The 15,348-nt window shown below is 47.1% G+C and overlaps 1 pseudogene; it reads right to left on the bottom strand.

The window, feature by feature from the left end:
• Positions 1 to 15,348, bottom strand: part of LOC140391325 (interleukin-1 receptor type 1-like) — a 125,648-nt pseudogene that overhangs the window by 85,180 nt on the left and 25,120 nt on the right.

The raw sequence follows: 15,348 nt of genomic DNA, 5'->3' as shown, positions 1-15,348 counted from the left end.
ACATCTTCTTTGGACATTGAGGTGCAATTTGTTTTAGCATGGCCAATCCACCTAACCTGCACATGAGGACCACGAGGAAACCCATGCAGACATAGGAAGAATGTGAAAACTCCACAGTCACCCAAGGCCGGGATTGAACCTGGGTCCCTGGCTCTGTGAGGCAGCAGTGCTAACCACTAGGTCACCGTGTCAGGCTTTCATAATGTAAAATGGCACCAGATCTCAGGGTGGATAGAGAAAATAATTTATGGACACTCTGAAGGCCTTACTAAACAGGGAACAAAGTGACATCAGTGTCTGGGAGGAACATGCCGCAAACCACACCAGGTGGCGGTGCCTCACATCCTACAAGCTACAACAAAGTTAGAAACTGACGGCATAAACTCTGCTGTGGAGACGGGGTGAAAGCACAATGTGAGAGCATAAACCTGACTCGAGAAACCCCCCGTTCCCCCACAACCCCCACCACCCTTTCTCAGGGAATCTCTTTGTCTTCCCTGCCCAAAGGCCTGTGTTTCCATGATTAATCTACTGAGTCACCTTGGGACACACAAATTATGAAACATGGAAAGCGAAACTCTTGTTTCATGGGACTGATGCTGACAACTCTCTTTTGCATGTTCTTTTTACAGACATGCTCCAATGCGTAGCTAGTATTTTTATGCTCCTCAGCAGAGCAGCTTTCTGTGTCTCCCCTCCCCTACCCAAGTGGAATTAGGTGTGCATATCCCAACTTCTTATGAAAAGGAAACCTTCCCTTCTTATGAAAATCTGTGAAAGAAACTCTCCCTTTAATCTTCCATCAACCCATCCCCAAAGTATCTCTTTTTCACTTTTGTTTTTTTTGAAGATCTTGCTTCTATTGTCACAAAAGCACTTTCTTATCTCATATTCCATCAGCCGCTACAGTTTAGATGATTTGCCAAATCCATACCCGATTAAGTACACGTCGGGTGGCACGGTGGCGCTGAGGGCCTTGGTTCAATCCCTGCCCCAGGTCACTGTCCATGCGGAGTTTGCACATTCTCCCCCTGTCTGCGTGGGCTTTACCCCCACAACCCAAAGATGTGCAGGATAGGTATATTGGCCATGCTAAATTGCTCCTTGATTGGAAAAAATAATTGGGTACTCTAAATTTATTTTTTTTAAACAATAAAGTACCTGTCTCATAAACATCACATTACTTTGTGGACACAGAGTAGATGTTAGTGTTGTTGATCAGTTGAATAATTACATTTTTTTCACTCATATTTATAAAGTGCTGCAGTGATGCAGTAGGCATCGAGATATACATGAGAAACCAAAATTGTGGTACAAAACTAGTTTTGTTTTATACTTCCAGTTATCTCAATTTCTAACAGTGCATTAAGCAAATTCATGCACAAAAGATAACAATTCATTTCATTTGCCACATTTGTCTTCAAGAGATGAAGACAGTTATATTTATCAACGGACTTACATCTTATTTTTAATTCTGTTGTCCTTGTTACATTGTACCTCTTCCCACGATGTTCGTATTTGAATTTACACGTATACATTCCACTATCTTCAGATCTTGCATCACTAATTGAGAGTTTTTGGTCATGATCAAAATATTTTTTATTGTCAATTGTAAGAGGGTTACAGTCCTGAAAAGGAAAGCAATGGTTTAAGTGCATATTGCCCTATCTTAATAGCAATAAAGGCATTCTGATCTGATAGCAAAATGGAATTTTCCAAATCATACCTAACTTACAGGCAGTGGGAAGTTAAAGCATCCAACCACGGAATGCTGTCAGGAATCAGTGCTAAGAAATGGTTGGAAATAAGGCTGCTAACTACTATAATCTAGCACCATGTCACAATGCTGATAGACTAACTCATAAAATGGCATATTTTGCAGAAAATTTATGTCTAAAGAACCAGGAGAGAACCTTATGGTGGAGGTGCAAATATACAGAGCCTGGAGTTTCACAAATGCATTATTATTTCTTCCCAAGTCAAGTTTGTGTAGTGTAAATACACCCTCCGAGGGTCGGAGGAAGGCTTCCTTACTGCATGGGGGAAATTTGTCAGTCTGTTCCAAAACCTGTTTGAGGCCAACAACAGCCAGTAGAGGGGGAACCGGAAGGAATAGAGAGGGAACGAAAAAAGACAAGGAGGAACACCAGGGACGCACAACCCAGAGGAGAGGGGGGGAAGGAAAGCAGAGTCTGAGACGGACAAAGAAGGATAACATGGGGGGAGGGAGAAAACCTCCCCCTGTCCACCCCTCACCATCTCCCCCGTCTCCCTCACTCATCCACAAAAAAAAACAACACAGCCAAAGCTGACGAAGGGAGAAGAGAAAGGGGGGCGGGAAAGGGGGGGGGAGCAAGGAGAATCACCCCCCAGATCGACCAAGAAAGATAGCAAGGGGGTGGGGGGGGGGGGGGGCAGGGAAAGGGGAGCTGGGCGGGGGGGTGGGTGGGGGAGGACATGCCAAACTAGACGGTAGCAATCTCAAAATAGAGTAACGTAAGACAAAAGCAAAGCCTTTGCTTTTTTTTCTTTTCTTTACACTGTACAATAAATAAACACGAACATCAATGTATATAATGTTGAAAATGCAAATAAAAAGATTGATTAAAAAAAATATTTGTGTTGTGTTTTCGGGGCTGAACAAAATGTCTCACACCAAGACAAATTAGTATGATGTCAGAGAATGTTTTGGTTGAGAAAATTATCAAACGATTACACACATCCACCAAGCAAAAAAGTCAACTGGATGAGGACTTTTTTTCTTTTTTTAAATTCATTTACGGGATGTGCGTGTCGCTGGTTGGGCCAGCATTTATTGCCCATCCCTAATTGCCCTTTCAGAAAGTAGCAATGAGTTGCCTTCTTGAACCGCTACAGTCCTTGAGATGTAGGTACACCCACTGTGCTTTTAGGGAGTGAGTTTCAGGATGTTGCCCCAGCGAGAGTGAAGGAGCGGCAATATATTTCCAAATCATGATGGTGAGTGACTTGGAGGGGAACCTCCAGGTGGTGGGGCTCCCAGGTGTATGCTGTGTAGCACAATCAATCACTCACGAGACGAGATGAGAAGGAGTCAATCGATGGTTTTATTACGCAGACTTGTTCCCCAGCAGCACAGTTACAGAATGCAGCTGCTGGGAGAACCTGGGCTCTTATACTCCGCCTTACTGGGTGGAGCCAGTAGGCGGCTGATCCAATCAGGACCCGGCGTCTATCCACCAATAGCCTCTCGGCATCACAGGGTACCGTAATACCCCTCATGCATACCACCACATGCTGCTCTTGTCCTTCCAGATGGTAGTGGTCATGGGTTTGGAAGGTGTTGTCTAAGGAACCTTGTGAGTTACAGCAATGCATCCTGTAGATGATACACATGGCTACCACTGTTCATCGGTGATGGAGGTTTCGGATGTTTGCGAAAGGGGGAGCAATCAAGTGGGCTGCTTTTTCCTGGATGGTGTCGAGCTTCTGGAGTGTTGTTGAAGCTGCACTCATCCAGGCAAATTAACAAAGAACAATACAGCACAGGAACAGGCCCTTCGGCCCTCCAAGCCTGTACCGGTCATGATACCAACCTTTGCCAAAACCCTCAGTACTTCCTTGTGCCATATCCCTCTATACCCAGCCTATCCATGTGTTTGTCAAGATGCCTTTTCAACGCCGTTAGTGTATCTGCTTCCACAACCTCCCTGGCAACGTGTTCCAGGCTCTCACCACCTCCTGTGTAAGAAAACTGCCTCGCACATCTCCTCTGAACTTTGCCCTACAAAGTGGAGAGCATTCCATTAGATTTCCGACTTGTGCCTTGTAGGTGGTGGACAGGCTTTCGGGGGTCAAGAGGGGAGTTACTCACCATAGGGTTCCTAGCCTTTGACCTGCCCTGGTAGCCACAGTATTAATGTGACTAGTCCAGTACAGTTTCTGATCAATGGTAACCCCCAGGATGTTGATTGTGGGGGATTCAGCGATGGTAATGCCATTGAATGCCAAGGGGTGGTGTTTAGATCCTCTCTTGCAGGAGATGGTCATTGCCTGGCGCTTGTGTGGTGCGAATGTAACTTGCCACTTCTCAGCCCAAGCCTGAATATTGTCCAGATCGTGCTGCATTTGGACATGGACTGCTTCATTGTCTGAGGAGTCACGAATGGTGCTGAACATTGTGCAGTCATCCACAAACACCTCCACTTCTGACATTGTGATGAAGGGAGGTCATTGATGAAGAAGCTGAAGATGGTTGGGCCCAGGACACTACCCTGAGAAACTCCTCCAATGATGTCCTGGAGCTGAGATGATGGAGCTCCAACCGCCATAACCATCTTCCTTTGTGCCAAGTATGACTCCAACCAGCGGAAAGTTTTTCTCGTGATTCCCATTGACTCCAGTTTAGCTTGCGCCCCTTAGTGCCATACTCGGTTAAATGCTGCATTGATATCAAGGGCAGTCACTCTCCCCTCACCTCTGACTTTCAGCTCTTTTGTCCATTTTTGAACCAAGGCTGTAATGAGGCAGGAGCTGACTGACATTGGCGGAACTCAAACTGAACGTCCGTGAGCAGGTTATTGCTGAGTACATGCCACTTGATAGCACTGTTGGTGACTCCTTCCATCACTTTGCTGATGGAGAGTAGATTGATAGGGCGGTAATTGGCTGGGATAGATTTGTGCTGTTTCTTGTGTACAGGACACACCTGGGCAATTTTCCACATTGCCGAGTAGATGCCAGCATTGTAGCTGTACTGGAACAGCTTGGCTAGGAGTGCGGCAAGTTCTGGAGCACAAGTCTTCAGTGCTATGGCCTGGATATTGTCAGGGCCCATAGCCTTTACAGTATCCAGTGCCTTCAGCCATTTCATAATATCACTCCCAGTCACATAAGAATGTGACAATAAACAATAAAAAGCTATTTAACTTCGCACTGCCAGTAAGCTAGGGGAATACATAATAAGGGACAAAGAAATAGCTGATCAATTGAATACATACTTTGGTTCTGTCTTCACAAAAGAGGACACAAATCAGATCCCAGAAATGTTGGAGAATGAAAGGTTTAGTGAGAGGGAAGGACTGAGGGAGATCGACATTAGTAGAGAAATGGTCATGGGAAAATTGATTGGATTGAAGGCGGATAAATCCCCAGGGCCTGAGAATCTGCATCCCAGAGTGCTTAAGGAGGTGGCTCTGGAAATAGTGGATACATTGGTGGTCATCTTCCGGGATTCTATAGACTCTGGAACCGTCCCTGCAGATTGGAGAGTAGTTCACGTCACTCCGATATTCAAAAAGGGAGGTAGAGAGAAAGCAGGGAATTATAGACCAGTAAGTCTAACATCGGTAGTGGGGAAAATGCTTCAATCCATTATCAAGGACTTTATAGCAGAACATTTAGAAAGCAGTGGCAAGATCAGTCAGAGTCAGCACGGATTTATGAAGGGAAAATCATGCTTGACAAATCTGTTGGAATTCTTTGAAGATATAACCAGTACAGTTGACAAGGAGGAGCCAGTCGATGTGGTATATTTGGACTTTCAGAAGGCGTTTGACAAAGTCCCGCATAAGAGATTATTGTTCAAAATTAAAGCGCATGGGATTGGGGGAAATGTATTGAGGTGGATAGAAAACTGGTTGGCAGAGAGGAAACAAAGAGTAGGGATTAATGCATTCTTTTCAAATTGGCAGGCAGTAACCAGCAGGGTACCACAGGAATCGGTGCTGTGACCCCAGCTATTAACAATATATATTAATGTTTGGATGAGGGAACAAAATGTAACATCTCAAAATTTGCAGATGATACCAAGTTAGATGGGAGGGTGAATCGTGACGAGGATGCAGGGATCCTACAGCATGATCTGGACAGGTTGGGTGAGTGGGCAAATCAATGGCAGATGCCGTATGATTTGGATAAGTGTGAGGTTATTCACTTTGGAAGCAAAAACAGGAAGGCAGATTACTACTTGAATGGTTGTAAATTGGGAGAGGGGAGTGTGCAGTGGGACCTGGGTGTCCTTGTGCACCATTCGCTGAAGGTAAGCATGCAGGTGCAGCAGGCGTTAAAGAAGGCTAATGGAATGTTGGCCTTCATTGTGAGAGGTTTCGAGTAATGAAGCAGGGATGTGCTTCTGCAATTATACAGGGCCTTGGTGAGGCCACACCTGGAGTTTTGCTATTGTGTGCAGTTTTGGTCTCCTTCTCTGAGGAAAGATGTTCTTGCTCTCGAGGGAGTGCTGTGAAGGTTTACCAGACTGATTCCAGGGATGGCGGGACTGTCTGAGGAGAGATTGATTCGATTGGGATTGTTTTCGCTGGAGTTCAGAAGAATGAGGGGGGATCTCATAGAGACTTATAAAATTTTAACAGGATTAGACAGGGTAGATGCAGGGAAGATATTACCAATGATGGGTGTGTCCAGAACCAGGGCTCACAGTTTGAGGAATCAGGGTAAACCATTTTGGACAGAGATAAGGAGACATTTCTTCACACAAAGAGTGTGAGCCTGTGGAATTCATTACCACAGGAAGTAGTTGATGCTAAAACTTTGAATATATTCAAGAGGCGGCTAGAGGTAGCACTTGGGGAGAATGGGATCAAAGGCTATGTGGAGAAGGCAGGATTAGGCTATTGAGTTTGTTGACCAGCTTTGATCATGATGAATGGCGGAGCAGGCTCGAAGGGCCAAAAGGCCTCCTCCTGCTCCTAACTTCTATGTATGTAAGCTATGCATGGTTTGGAAAATTACATTTTTTTGTTTTGTTGTCTTTCTGGAGTTTATCTAAATCTTCCAGCCTTCAGATCATCCAAGATCAGGCCTATGCCCAAAGATGTAGGAAGGGAACCTGCATGGAGCTGCATGGGAATGACGAGTCAAATTTCACGTGTGAAATAAAGTTGGAAAGTTTTGTAGGAATTACCTTCATAGTTACCCAGGAAACAGGAAATGTTAGAATGGGTAACTATACAACTGACTCCCAGGAACTCCCCAGACCCGACTACCCCACGGCCACCCGACTACCATCCTGACCACCCAACCAATCCCCTGCCTCGACCTGGCAAACCCCCACACCTCCTGATGTGTGTATCTCTCCTGACTAGCCCCAACCAAACCCCTCCTCCAACCACCCAACCACAATGCCCACACCCCTCCCACGATCAGACCTAACTATATTTAAGCAGCATTTTTATGCAGTGAATAAAGGTGTTGCACATTAAAGGGATTATTTCATGAAATTGCCGACATTTTGTGGTTATTTTAATTGTGGAACAAGTTTGTGCCTATATTAGTCATCCAATTTTAATTTCAACATAATGTATGCCTCCCTGCATTGATTTGAAGTCCAGATCAAGGTGAATTTCTCAACAATCCTGTACAGTCACAAAAACATCAAGATCACCATTAAGAAGACATAACAGCCAACATACATGAATGGTATGCTTTGAGCAAAATAAAATGCGGATTGCCTGTCAAATGGAAGCTGGATGCTTATAACAACGGAATAATACAGTATCAGAACAGCACTGAAAGTTTTGTGAAAGCTTTTCTCATAATGCTCCAATGTATTAAAAAAACTCTGATACATCTGCCCTAAACCACAATCATAAAATGTATATGACACAGTGGTGTGTATTACTGTGCTGTAGTGTCTCACAGAGGCAAGGGTTGGGGGAAATTCATGCTACAGGTTCCATCACATCAGGAGCAACCTGTGACAATCAGATCTTTGGTAAGCTGTAACATTCAGATAGCAGTACGACCACAAAGCACTTGTCGTGTTTTAATCAAAGTTTCCCCCCTCCTGCATGTCATTTTCTCCATGACATTTCATTTTTGATAGAAATATACTTTTAATGGTAAGTACTGAGATCATAGAATTTACAGTGCAGAAGGAGGCCAATCGGCCCATCGAGTCTGCACCGGCTCTTGGAAAGAGCACCCTAACCAAGGTCAACACCTCCACTCTATCCCCATAACCCAGTAACCCCACCCAACACTAAGGGCAATTTATCATGGCCAATCCACCTAACCTGCACATCTTTAGACTGTGGGAGGAAACCGGAGCACCCGGAAGAAACCCACACACACACGGGGAGGATGTGCAGACTCCGCACAGACAGTGACCCAAGCCGGAATCGAACCTGGGACCCTGGAGCTGTGAAGCAATTGTGCTATCCACAATGCTACCGTGTTGCCCAATGTGGGAGGAGCAAGAGTAGTGCTCTACATTGTAATGCAACATCCTTGAAATGAGCAGAAAATAGATTGTGCAATTGAGTTTAAAAGTTTCTCTCGCTACTAAGTCAGACTTGAACAGCTGTGGAACAAAGAAGAAACGCACAGCAGCGCCAAATTGGGAGGACTTGTGAATGCAGTAGCAACCCTACAATCATTGCTCCTGTCCAGGAGATCCAGGTCATTGTTTTAAATCTCAGTGTCATTTTCATTAATTTATTTAATCTTATTTTATTTTGTTCACTAATTTTATTCAATGGTCAAATGTATCTGACAAAAAAAACAGGTAATCTATGGTGGCAGACAAAGGGGAGGTAATCCCCAGAAGCAGCGTCCCTCGTCATCCAACATACCTAATTGAATGTCAGAGCAAAGCCAAACGTGCAGCTCACTCAGCAGAGGTACAGCAACGTAATGTGCTGCCACAAAACCGCAGTATTACCGTTAAGTACAATTACATAACAGACACAGCCAAGAAACAGCCTGTTCCAGCCAACTGGAGTGTGTGGATGTTTATCCTCCACCCAAGGCTTCCTCCAACTTCATGTCATCCTGTTAGCATAGCACTCCTTTCCCCTCATGCACTTTCTTACTGAACCCATAAATGTATCTATGCTATTATAAAAACAGGAGTCAGGTAGCATCTATGTAGAGAGAAATAGAGTAACAAAGATCATCGACCCAAAATATTAAATTTGCGGTATCTACCTGCCTTCTGGAGATGCAGCTCAATTAAGGCCACTGGCCTATTAACAGCAATTTTCTGTCCCTAATGGCATTTTTGCCAGCATTGGAATGAACCCTTGCTGTCTGGAGAGACCACCAAGCAACAACAAATCTGCCTCCAAGAGGCTGGAAGAGTCATTCAATCCCAGGAGTTCTATGTGCCACAGCATGGCCCCCTAGCGGCAATGGCCACCCCATAGCTCTGAGGCCGCCGCTGGGGCCTGCCTGCCTGGCCAATGCTCATTAAAAAATTCTCTCTGCCCCCCCAAGGGCTTCTCAGCATGGAGGCAACCTCTTGTCCTTGCAGCAGCGGCGTCCTCCCTCAATGGTGCTGCGAAGATTCCGGAGAGGTGTCCAGCTTTGGCCTTTGAATTGGTCGATGCCAGTGAAATCCTTTCTGCTGTCCGATCACTTATTCATTAGGGCCCAGGACCCATTTCATCCCAGTCATTGTTTCATAGTGTGGAGTATCTTATCTAGAGAGACTGTAGCCTGGCTCAGGTAGTTACCTCAAACTGGTTTATTTACACTATGTACAATATAAACAAGGTGAATTACTGAGTCAGCATATCTCTCCTGTTCAGAGTTTCTAACATATGACTGCTGATGTCACTTGTTACATGATGGCCTACATCACTCATTATCATAACTATTAACCCATTATACTACAAGTCCCTCCATGTATACTGTCAATTTTTTAAATAACCATGTTAACTGTTTCCAAATTATTTACATCACATTTACTTTAAACTATTTACATTGGTTCTGCTACCTCCTCCCTCCAAAGTTCCCTGGTCAGAGATTAAGTCTCTATGGTGACTTCACCACCCTCCCATACTGCATTGTTCTGACTGTTCCGTAAGGGCAGGTGCTCTTTAAGTGGGTCATAATCTCATAAGCCACTCAGAATATTCTTGGCATCTCCATCCCACATAGTGTGGTAATCAAAAACCTATGTTCTCGTGGGTACCAATGAATATGACATCGAAAGTACCAGATGGTGTTTGGACCAGGTATGATCGTGTGTGCTCCGTTTTCTGAAAGACCTCACCTTTAGATTTACAAACCTAGATCCAAACCATCTGGCTCAGTGTTAAGGATGCTAGGGATCTTGGCCAAAGGTCTGGAGTTGTACCAATGCTGTTGTTTCTCACAGATGTCCTTCTCCCTGTTTCTCACTCTCTTGTGGTCCACAGGGGTAACACTAGGTTGGAAGTTTCTTGGCAGAGGAACTTATGTCTTTAAACATTGGCCATAAGCAATTCAGCTGATAAGAATCCATTAGCCAGAGTTGAAGCTTGGTAGTGCGACAGTGCTGAATGTCAATCCGAATTCTGAGACACAAGGGTCTTGATGATCCTCACTGCTCATTCTACCCCTCCGTTAGATTGTGGATGGAAAGGAGAACTGGTGATATAAGTGACTCCATTGTCATCAGAAAGTTTCTTGAAGTGGTCACTAGCAAATTGCTGACTGTTATCCGAGATGACTTCATTGGGAAACCCAGGTGTATAAAAGATGGTCTGTCACACCCTGATCGCCGATTCAATTGTAGTGGTGTGGAGCCTGGAGTAGCAATCTACAGCCATGAGGTATGCCTTGCCCTGGTGACCAAAGAAGCCGAGCCCCAGTTTCTGCCAGTTTCCCGAGGTCAGTGTGGGAAGTGGGAAGGCCCCCTTGGCTCTATAGGGGTGTCAGGACGGAACAGAATTTTGCATCCCTTGCATAATGCCCGGTCAGTGCACAATGTGCATGCTCTGCACTTTGCAATCCCTAGATGGCCTCCATGGAGCCTGTGGAGGATCTCTGCTCGCATGGACCTCGGAATGATTAGACATTGATCAAAAACAAAGAGGTCATCCACTATGGTTAAGTGACTGTGCTGCACATGGTATTTACAGAGGAGCTGATCCACAGGCCAATATTTAGACCAACCTTTCAAGCAGAATTTTCATACTTGGGCGCATTCCACATCCTCTTTTTGTGCTCTTTGGATGTCTTGGGGCATTCTAGCGCAGATAGGCAATAAATCCATTATGGCCGAAGAAAATGCCTCCGCTTCTGCGACAGGTGTGAGGACCAGGCAATAGCTTTGTTTACTCCAGTCTTGATATGCAGTAGCCATGTATTGATAGTGCATTAAGTGAAGGTGAAACCTTTGAATATGTGGGGGAATTTTAACAATCTCTGTGGAATTCAAGAGGGTAATAAACAATTTCTGATTGGTCTTGATGTGGAAGGTTAAACCTATCAAGCAGTCAAAGAACCTCTCAACAGCCCATGTGACAGTCAGTTTTTCCTTTCAGATGGCGGCAGGCATAGCATTGCTCTGTTTCTGTCAACGCTCTGAAGACAAAGTGAATATTCTTCCGGAGTTGGATAAAAACAGAATCAAGGCCAGTGGAAGACATCGCACCCTCCTGGGGGAGATTAGGCACACCGGTGTGGCATCTCGGAGCAGTGTAACATGGTATTAATTTTTTAGCTTACCAAGTTCCTGGAAGATTTGTGGGAATTTTTGGCAAGAACAGGGGCGTCATTCTCCGACCCCCCGCCGGGTCGGAGAATGGCCGTTGGCCTCCGTGAATCCCGCCCCCGCCGAAGTCTCCGGTACGGGAGATTGGGCGGAGGCGGGAATCGGGCCGCGCCGGTTGGCGGGACCCCCCGCTCAATTCTCCGGCCCGTATGGGCCGAAGTCCCGCCCAGAAATTGCCTGTCCCGCCGGCGTAAATTAAACCTGGTATTTACCGGCGGGACCAGGCGGCGTGGGCGGGCTCCGGGGTCCTGGGGGGGGGGGCGCGGGGTGATCTGACCCCGGGGGGTGCCCCCACGGTGGCCTGGCCCGCGATCGGGGCCCACCGATCCGCGGGCGGGCCTGTGCCGTGGGGGCACTCTTTCTCTTCCGCCTCCGCCACGGCCTCCACCATGGCGGAGGCGGAAGTGACTCTCCCCACTGCGCATGCGCGGGAAACTGTCAGCGGCCGCTGACGCTCTCGCGCATGCGCCGCATTTCCGCGCCAGCTGGCGGGGCAACAAACGCCATTTCCGCCAGCTGGTGGGGTGGAAATCCCTCCGGCGTCGGCCTAGCCCCTCAATGTTGGGGCTCGGCCCCCAAAGGTGCGGAGCATTCCGCACCTTCGGGGCGGCGCGATGCCCGTCTGATTGGCGCCGATTTGGGCGCCAGTCGGCGGACATCGCGCCGTTGGGGGAGAATTTCGCCCCAGTTGTCTGGTTAAAGGACTTATTTTTGTCGAATTTTTGAAAAAAGTCTTTCTAAGAGTTACAAAGCCAATGCCCAGAGTCGATGAGGCAAGCCCTGAATCCATCTCCATGCTTGCTCCTAAACACAATTCAAATTCAAATTTAATCAAATTCATGGTCCCCACAAAAAAGAAATGCAATATCCAAAATGGTAAGAGCAGGGTTACACCTGATCTCACGTTTGATCCTACTATGCTTCATCTTAGACAAAAAGCCGAGTGCCCAGTTGCCTGTGTGCATTCCTGCTGAGTAAAGAGATATTTTGATGACACAGAATATAGAGGGTCTCTGTGATCTGTCACCGTTTTTGGAACAGAGAGGCTGTGATCTGACCTTGCACCAACACTCGGCCCCCTGGATCTTGAAATTAAATGTTTGATGGCTGGACTGGAACTGCGATGAGCCATGCTAAACGGTCAACCACTATAGATACCCCAGCACTTGTATTGAACTCAAAGTGGGTTTTAAACTTCTAATGTGACAGACCAGAAGCCTTGTTGATATTCTTGTACTCTAAGAACGTGGCATAGTGGTATTGTCGCTAGACTAGTAATCCAGAAACCCATACACATGCTCTGGAGACCTTGGTTCAAATCCCACCATGGCAAATGGTGAAATTTGAATTCAATACAAATCTGGAATTAAAAGTCTAAGGGAAACCATGAAACCATTGTTGATTTTCTTAAAAACCCATCACCTTCACTAATGGTAAGTCTGTCACCCTTACCTGGCCTGGCCTACATGTGAATCCAGATCCAAAGCAATGTGGTTGACTCATAAATGCTCTCATGGGCAATAAATGCTGGTCCAGCCGGTGACATCTGTATCCCATCAATGAATAAAACAAATGTCTGAGTTGCTTTTTGTTTGTTTATGGCCCCTGTTCTGAGTGAGCTGTGCACCACATTTATTCTGTTTTTTTTCTTCCCTTATTGGAGGCTTTGAACAAACGGAACTGCTGGAAGTGCCCTGTGCTCCCACATGGGAAACACTCTGTATGTCCTTCTGGGGAGTCTTGTAATCTGTGCTGTTTCTTTGCACCGCAGCTTAAGTACTGTCATAATATCCACTCATGTATATAATGAGATGCAGACAGGCAGTGATTGACAAATAGGATGGCCAGTAAGCATACAACACAGCACAGCCAAGCACCTGACAGGACACTACCACTATAAAGCCAGAGGGCACTAGGTTTCCCGCTTTCTCGGGACCCAGCTACTGAGACAGTCAGAGTCCACGAGCTAGCAAGCACAAACACCATGCGGTAGCTAGTAAGTCTGGTCAGGCTACTACAAGGTCACTAGTCAGATCAGTATAGTGTCGACCCACAGCTGAATATGTACAGCAGTTCATCTAGTTGCATAAAACAGTGTTGGATCTTCTCCTGTGTCAGACGTCTGTTTCTAACTTCCCTGCATCGAGTGCAGTCCACATCGAACCAACCTGCCTAACACATCATGGTACCAGAGTGATATTGATCTTGACGGACCTACCTCGAGTGAATCAGCATCGACCAGCAAGCAGCCATCCAGCGAAATGGAAAACATCCAGCCTCCTCCGCAACTCCGCATCTCCGGCAACCTCGGCGCCAACTGGAAAATCTTCAAGCAAACGTTCCTCTTGTACATCGAGGCCTCCGACCTCGAGGCAGCATCGGATGCCAGGAAGATCGCGCTATTTCTCTCCACTGCAGTGGACCACGCCATCCATATCTACAACTCGCTTACGTTCGCCGACGGCGAAGACAAAACAAAATTCAAAACAGTCCTGCAGAAGTTCGACATCCACTGCGACATTGAGGTGAATGAGAGCTTTGAACGGTACATCTTCCAGCAGAGGCTTCAGGGTAAGGATGAAGCTTTTCAGTCCTTCTTGACCCATCTCCGCATCCTAGCGCAGTCATGTAACTATGACTCAACGGCTGATTCCATAATCCGGGACCAGGTCGTTTTCAGGGTCCACTCCGACTCCCTGCGGCAGCAGCTCCTTAAAATCAAACAGTTGACCCTCTCTGTCGCTATCGAGACGTGCGTTGTCCATGAGCATGCCATGTGGTTACTCCCACATCAGGGCGGCAGAAACTGCAAAGCTGGCCTCCCACGAGGCAGAAAGGGTGCAGGCCATTGCACAGATGCAGGGCCTGAGCATCGAGGAGAGTGGCCGTTTCGCGCGCTTTTCTTGGATCCCTGCGCATGCGCGCCATGACCGAGTGGACGATGAGACCGAAAACCCGACTGCCGAGGTGAGTACGTCGGCCGACCGCACTGCGCATGCGCGATGGCACACGGATCGTGCTGACGTCAGCGTCATGACGTGTCCGAATTGTGGCTCCGCCCACTTAAAGCAGCAATGTCCGGCAAGAGGACACCGATGTCTCCAGTATGGCAAGCTTGGCCACTATGCAGCCCTCTGCAGATCCGCTCAGCAGCCAGCGATCCCAGCTGCGGCGCAGAAGTATCCGTTCAATACAACAAGGCATGCCAGATTCTGATCCCGACAGCCCAACGGACCCTGATGCTGACTGCCTCAAGTCTCCATATCGGGTGGGCATCATAACCACACATGAGCTGGCCTCCACCACACCTGCGCAACACCTCTCGATCCTCAGTGTGGATCCCAACGACGAGTGGTGTGCTGTCCTCACAGTTATCAAGGCTCGCATCTGATTTAAACTGGACACCGGCGCGTCTGCGAACCTCACCTCACAATCCGACCTCGACTCCATCCGGGCCCAACCAAGCATTCTTCCACCGGCCTGCCAGCTCCTTGACTACAATGGCAATGCCATTGCTGCCAGTGGCTCATGTCAACTAGGGGTATCCAACAAGGCGATCAAGGCAACGTTACGATTTGAAATCATCAGGCCTGACAGGGCGTCCCTGCTCGGTGCTCGCGCCTGCAAGCTCCTAAACCTGGTTCAGCGAGTCCACACCATGTCATCGTCACCGGCAACGGCCTCGCCCGATGGAAATTTGCAAGCCGACATAGACGACATTATCACGCAGTACCACACTGTATCCGATGGAGTGGGCATGCTCCCGTACCGATACAAAATACTGCTCAAGCCGAAGCTACCCCTGTAATCCATGCACCATGCCGGGTACCGGCGCCCCTCAAGGATCCTCTGAAAAGGCAACTATAGGA

This window comes from Scyliorhinus torazame, chromosome 15 (assembly GCF_047496885.1).
Source record: "Scyliorhinus torazame isolate Kashiwa2021f chromosome 15, sScyTor2.1, whole genome shotgun sequence".
NCBI classification, from domain to species: domain Eukaryota; kingdom Metazoa; phylum Chordata; class Chondrichthyes; order Carcharhiniformes; family Scyliorhinidae; genus Scyliorhinus; species Scyliorhinus torazame.
This window is presented reverse-complemented; position numbering and strand designations above follow the sequence as displayed.